At 51.2% G+C, this 6,000-nt stretch overlaps 1 protein-coding gene and 1 long non-coding RNA gene across 15 annotated transcripts in view; one reads left to right on the top strand and one right to left on the bottom strand.

Annotated features, from left to right (window-relative positions):
- The first annotated feature begins 2,115 nt into the window (after positions 1 to 2,115).
- Positions 2,116 to 6,000, top strand: part of FOXP2 (forkhead box P2) — a 675,695-nt gene continuing 671,810 nt past the window's right edge. For 7 of the 13 annotated variants that reach the window (XM_069587978.1, XM_069587975.1, XM_069587971.1 and 4 more), the window contains exon 1: positions 2,154 to 2,553. The gene's annotated coding sequence lies outside the window, so the exon portion shown is untranslated. Of the gene's footprint in view, positions 2,554 to 6,000 lie in introns of all 13 variants that reach the window. The other 6 variants (XM_069587979.1, XM_069587972.1, XM_069587982.1 and 3 more) reach the window with 4 other exon arrangements.
- Positions 3,047 to 4,274, bottom strand: LOC138439327 (uncharacterized). 2 transcript variants are annotated; one of them, XR_011256680.1, is made up of 2 exons: positions 4,106 to 4,274; positions 3,047 to 3,438 (listed from the first exon to the last, which is right to left on the bottom strand). It is a non-coding gene; the product is annotated as an uncharacterized lncRNA (long non-coding RNA). The 2 variants fall into 2 exon arrangements; XR_011256679.1 differs by having other exon boundaries at positions 3,047 to 3,736; positions 4,106 to 4,198.

Below are 6,000 nucleotides of genomic sequence, written 5' to 3'. Positions count from 1 at the left end.
TTTTACAAACCCAGTGGAAAGATACATCCTCAGATCTCCAAGGATTTCGACGCCGTTTGTTCTGGTCTTTTCCAACATGTTTTCAGGTTAATTCAGAAAATCGGCCTTTTATTTAGGGTTGCTAGTGAAGTATAAACGCAAATTACTAAACGTAAAATGATCTTCAGAAGGCGAGGTGGGATCATTTGCATCTGGCGTTTTGTAATTTAAATGATTGCTCCCTCCTTCCCGCCTCACTCCCATCTTTAAAAATTGTTATTTGCCCACTATTCAGCCTGCATTTCGAAAAAAGACAATTTAAATAATAGCGAGGACACAGTCCACAAGCAGAGCACTTGAAGACTGCCTGGAGTTTTGAAGCTCACAGAAAGCACCGCGATTCAAAGACCGACTCTACCTCTGCTTGTGCTCCTGGCCGGGGCCGTCTTCGCAGGACCAGCCCCTTGGCTTATTGACTTAATTGGTTTCATTAGAAAATCTGACGGTGTGTTTATAGTTGTGGGTGCCAGGGGTGCTTCCTTCACTGCAGAACTGCAGGTTCTGGGGGGAAGAGTTATGCTAAGTGTGTGTGTGTGTGTGTGTGTGTGTCTGTATGAGTTCACGTCTGCCCTTTAGAAAAAGGGCGCGCTGCTCTTTGAGGAAAAGACTCAAAGGCAGAAGCTGGTGCTGCTCGTCCGTCTCCTCAGTCACCCCCTCCTCTCTCCTTCCACGGGGGGTGTTGGCGGGCAAAGCCTGGGGCCAGGGTCTGTTCACCACGGCCTCTCGGCTGCAGCAATTTGGAGGAAAGTTTCAGCGCCTTTCGGAACGCCGCGCTTCGCGACTGAAGTGCGAGCAGAGCGGCCGGTTCCGCCGCGGCGCGCACAGGACGCGGCGGGGTGGAGGGTCGCGCGGCCCGCGGACAGGGGAGGGGCTGGCGGTAGCCCGCGGGAGGAACGGCCTGCCCCGAGCCGCGGTGGAATACGGGCTCCTGAACAGCCCCCCCACCCCAACTCGGGTCACGCGTCCCATCCGGGCCCTTCCCGTCCTCCCCTCGGTCCCGCGTGGGACCTGGCAGAGTCACACCCCACGGACGAGAGCGGGGACTCGGGCGCTGGAGGCTGGGCCCGCGCACTCCCCACGCCGGCGTCTCGGCTTTGAAGTACGAGCGGCAGTTCTGGCAGTTTCTTCTTTCCTTTCATTCCGGTTACTTTGCTCCCCTCAGTCACTGACAGGCCCGTCTCGAGAGCCTCAGACCCCCAAGTCTCAGCTCGGCAACCCCTTCTTTCTAAGCTCCGCCCCGGCCGAACCGCAGCCCAGCGCCGAGCCGGTGACCAGGGCTGGGGGATCACGAGGAAGCCCGAGAACTCCCGGGTCCAAGTGAGTCAGGAGCCCGACAACAATGAAGAGTGAGAAAGACCTTCGGCCTTTCCACCCCAGGCCGCAGAGGCGCACACCGCGAAAAGAAAGGCCAGTCAGCGTTTTAACGCACGCTTGGGTCTCCCTTCCTGACTCTCGAGTACTTTAATTCCTTGCCACCGAGGGCTTTGGATCCCTTCGAGGCTTCCTGCACTTCACTTGGAATTCCCTGTTTCATTTGCCAGCAGCTCCGTCTGCTGAGAGGACGTACTTTAGGGACTGCCAAGAAGCAGCAGACACAACTCGGCTTTGCCAATACAGCATAAGGTTTTGTTCTCTCCTCCCTCCCCACCCCCTTCCTCGACTCGCCGTCTGGGCCGAGCGGGAGGGGGCGGAGCAGGAGGTGGGGAGAAGGGTGGGGGTGGGGGAAGATCTGGCGCCGAACAAACAAGTTCTCCAGCGAGTTGTTTACAGAGCAGGTGGACCTGACGTCAGCCAGGAGGCTCCACTGCAAATCCGAACAATATTCTGCGCCGCGCTTCCCCCTCCCTTCAAGAAGTTGGGGGAACGCCGGGAGATAGGTGGCTGGGGTGATGGGCATCCTAGCCAGCTGGTTCCAAACCACATTGGGGATCAACAACAACAGTCAACAATAACAAGGCAAAGTAAAACAAATACAAACAAGTGGCCCAGCAGTACTTTAGAATCCTCGGAGGCGTCCCTTCCCCCACCCCGCCCCTCCGAGAAGAGGCGGCTCCGTGCGCCGTGTGTGTACAGTTTGCATTGCCAACAACACGCGCGCGCGCGACCGGGTGCGCGCGCCCGCCAGCGCACACTCACACACATAGACACACACACACATACAGACACACACACACACACACACACACACACACATACAGATCCGGGTGGGGGGAGAGGCAGCGCGAGACAGCGCGAGCCTCCGAGAAAGCGCGAGACACGCCGGCTCGTGCAGCTCTGCGGCGGCCGCTGCGCCCCGGCTCCAACCCCGCGCAGCCAGCCCGTGAGCGCCGGTCCGGGTTATTTATGCGGCGGCCGCGTCCGCCAGCTGCGGCTTCCTCCAGCCCCCCCTCTCGGGCGCGCCCCGACTCGCGGCAGCAGTTGCCGGGACTCGCGCGTGGGTGTGTTGTTTGTGGGCTTCTGCCTCGGCGCCGCGGGTGCCACCTCCCGGGACGCTGCCCAGCGTCCCCGGTCGCGGTAAGTTTCTTCACCCTCTGGCGCGCGGCACCTCCGCCCCTCACGCGGTCCCCGCCACCTCTATGCCGGGCCGGGCTTCGACTTTACTCTGCTCCGCGCTGCTGCCGGGGCGGCGGCAGCAAAGTTTCGCCCCAGTCGCTGAGCTCGGCGCGGCTGGGCGAGTGTGACATGTGTCAAATTTCGGCTCGGCATCGGGGTCGCGTTCCGGACCTAACATCACCACTTGTTGTTCTTTTTCGTGTAGCTTTGTGCTGAGGGGAAGGGGGCGTCCAGAGAGGGGAGGCTGCCTTTGGCTCACGGATGATTTTTAGTTTTGTATTCGAAAATGTTGCCTTGTCCGGCAACAGACACTCCAGACCGCGGCTGGAGGAAAATGTGTGTGGAAACAGCAGATGTGTTTATTTACTTTTATTTTTATTGTGTGTTGTCTCTTCCTTCTTCTCCGCCCCCCCCACCCCCACCCCAGAGGAGGAGAAACAACAGTAAAAACATCTGGCGTTTGGAAGCACATACTTTATTGTCCAACTGCTGACCTTTATTTACTCAGTTGGGCAAGTGCACGCTTCTCGTCTCTAAGTTAGACACTTCAGCGTATATTTCACAAGTACTTCTTGGGGAATGGAGGCGGAGAAGGGACACTCCTGCTTCTCCAGTGAAGAAACTCCTGGCCCCTAGTGACACTTGGGGATGATCGTGCGTCTCGACTGCTGCCCCCGCTCGCGCTCTTTCCCCTGTCCACGGTTAGCAGGACCCGCTTCACCCGGGACATGTCCTGGTCTTACTTTTATTCCGCTTTGGAGAGGTCTCCCTACTCCGAGGGTGGGTTTGGGGTGAAATCGCGCCTCCGGGTTCTTCAGGGAGGGGACGAGGGATGGGCGCAGATACCTTTCGGAGAAAAGGAGGGCTTCTGGGTTGACTTTTACCTGTAAGTCCGCGGAGGCCCGGGGCTAGCGGAGGGCAGACTGACGCACTGGGTTGACTTTGACCGCGAAGAGCGCGGGGCCGGACGCCCCTTCGTGCTCGCGGCAGCGCACGTGCGGCAGCGGCGCGGGCCGGACCCACTGGGTGGCCGCGCCCGCGTGTCTCCTGCACGCCTCTCCCCGCCCCGCCGTCCAGAAGGCGCCCCGACATGAAGGCTAGCGTCTGCGGGGACCTGTCCCTTGCCGTGGGTGTTCGGGTAGGTCTAGGTAGGAAGGAAAAGTTGCCCTCCTGTCCTCAGACTCTGGGATCTCTTAGGTGAGTCTCTCAGAGCACCTGGCGCACGGATGAACTCATTAGGAACAACGAGAGGGAAAGGCACGTGCGAGTTTGGAGCATTTGAGAGTGGAACTCGCGCGCATTTTGCGCGGGGACAGGGCGAGAGAGGCAGAACTGGACACCACTTGGGAGGCTCCTCAGATTCCGGAATCCCCATCAGATGAGCTTAGACCCATCTGTGTATTTGTTTATTCAGCTTTTTAACTAACAGATTTAAACCACTTAATGGACAGCTGCTGTCTGTAGTGCTCCTATCCCTCCCGCCACACACACCCCTCCTCCCATTTTCTCTCACCACATGTTGAAATCCAGTCAGTTTCTTGATCTTGAGGATTGTTCCTCGAGTACTGTTTGCTCCCAGGTGGCCAGGCTTTCACGACGCGAGTGCTCAGAAGGGCGGGAAGGAGAAAGGGCGTGGAAGACCTGTGGGAGTGTGTTAGGTGTGTATATTTCTAGTCATCATGGATTCAGAAGTGCTGAAAGAGCCACCTCCCCAACTTGCCCAGAGCCTGCTCAGAAGAATAATTAAGTAGCAGCAGGTAAGCCAAGGTGAGAAAGTGAAGCTCTAGTGTCAAGTAGCTCAAGTGGACTTTTTCCAGCTGGAAGTATTTGGGGAGATTTACTTTTGGAAAATAAAAGTTTGCTTGGAAGGCACATCTTTGCACACTCTCCAAATTCAAATAGTTTGTTTAGGCTTCAGTGGAGACGGAAGCGGTGTGTTTAATAGCACGTCTATGCTAGAGGTCAACACTAAACAAAGATGAGCTTTGAGATATTTTCATCTTCAATTTTGCATTATGGCATACCTCAGGAAATGTTTTATGTTGTCAAAAGTCCTGTTTATCTCTTCTGTCACTGTGAGTTATGGATGGGTACATTCTCAGTGTCCTGGAATTTTAAAATGTAGTGTTTGTTTAATACTGCTAAACAATTATTTACAATTTTGACTTATTTGTGTATGCATTAATAAAGTGGGTATGGAGTTATGTACACTGTGATCACTAGGTTCGTAAAATGTCATTTTCAGCTTTAAAGCTTTTAAAGTCATTCCCTCTCTCGTTCCTTCTCCCTCTCCCCCTTTCTGCCTTCCTTCCATTTTTGTTACTAGACTAGACCCATGTTCAGTAGTTGCTTAGTTCAGTACTTCTTTAAGAAACCCACTGCTTCATTGCTATCTAAAACTAAGTGAGAGAAATGTTTAATTGTGATTAAATTACTAACTTTTAAAGAAGAGACTAGAAACCTGATGATACAGCCCTGTTGGTGACAGAAGACACTCAGTTTTACAAGATCATCTTAAAGTTCACTTTTTAAGTACAAGAATACAAACAATTAAGGGAATAATTTTTAAATTCAGTTTAAATACGAGCACAAGAACTTTTCTTTTTTATACATAGTTTATTAAATTACCATTACACTACGATTAATACCAAAATAGAAAAAAAGGGAAATATATACAAATAACAATTATGAACTGTTTTAAGCTACTTTCAAAATTTCTCAACTTTAGGATTCAGCGTGATGGGAATTCTAGAACTGAATATTCAAATGAAAAGAGACCTTTAATTACATTATGATGTGAATAGTTATATCTGAGTAAACTGCGTTCCAGTTTCATTTCTTTGCACTGGTGGTAGTGTAGTGGGTTTGCTTGGAAAAAAAAATCCTTGTAGTATTCTATAAACTTAAAATAGGGGTAAATTGTTGTATGTGACACATTATAAAATTAGGAAGAAACGTGAACATTAAAATAATGAGAATTTACATTCCTTTTGTACAAGCAAAGACTCAGAAACACAAAACAACTCTCTTTGCATATCTATTAGAATTGTACTCTGTGAAAAGTATATTTAAATATGTGAAAATGCCTTCATGGCTTGATTGACACTCATAGAGCATATAGTAAAATATTGAACATAACCAGATAAATTTACCAGACATTTTATCTTAAGAGAACATGTGAGGGATATGGTACTTAATTACATAAAAGAGATATTATTTGTGATACATTTAAAGATTTACATGGCTTTGCCTTATCATTCTGTTGTTGACACTCTCATGTTAGATCAACTATTAGTTATAATACTGATAGAAAATGGAATGATGGAAATGGTCATGTATTTCTGTCTCTCAGTTAAGTCAGAGAGACCACTGACTTGTAAGAAGTTCTCTTGGCAAGAGTGTTGCTAA

This window comes from Ovis canadensis, chromosome 4 (genome assembly GCF_042477335.2).
Source record: "Ovis canadensis isolate MfBH-ARS-UI-01 breed Bighorn chromosome 4, ARS-UI_OviCan_v2, whole genome shotgun sequence".
Lineage (NCBI taxonomy): Eukaryota > Metazoa > Chordata > Mammalia > Artiodactyla > Bovidae > Ovis > Ovis canadensis.
Note: the sequence above shows the minus strand (reverse complement) of the source record. Positions and strands in the feature narration are given on the sequence as shown.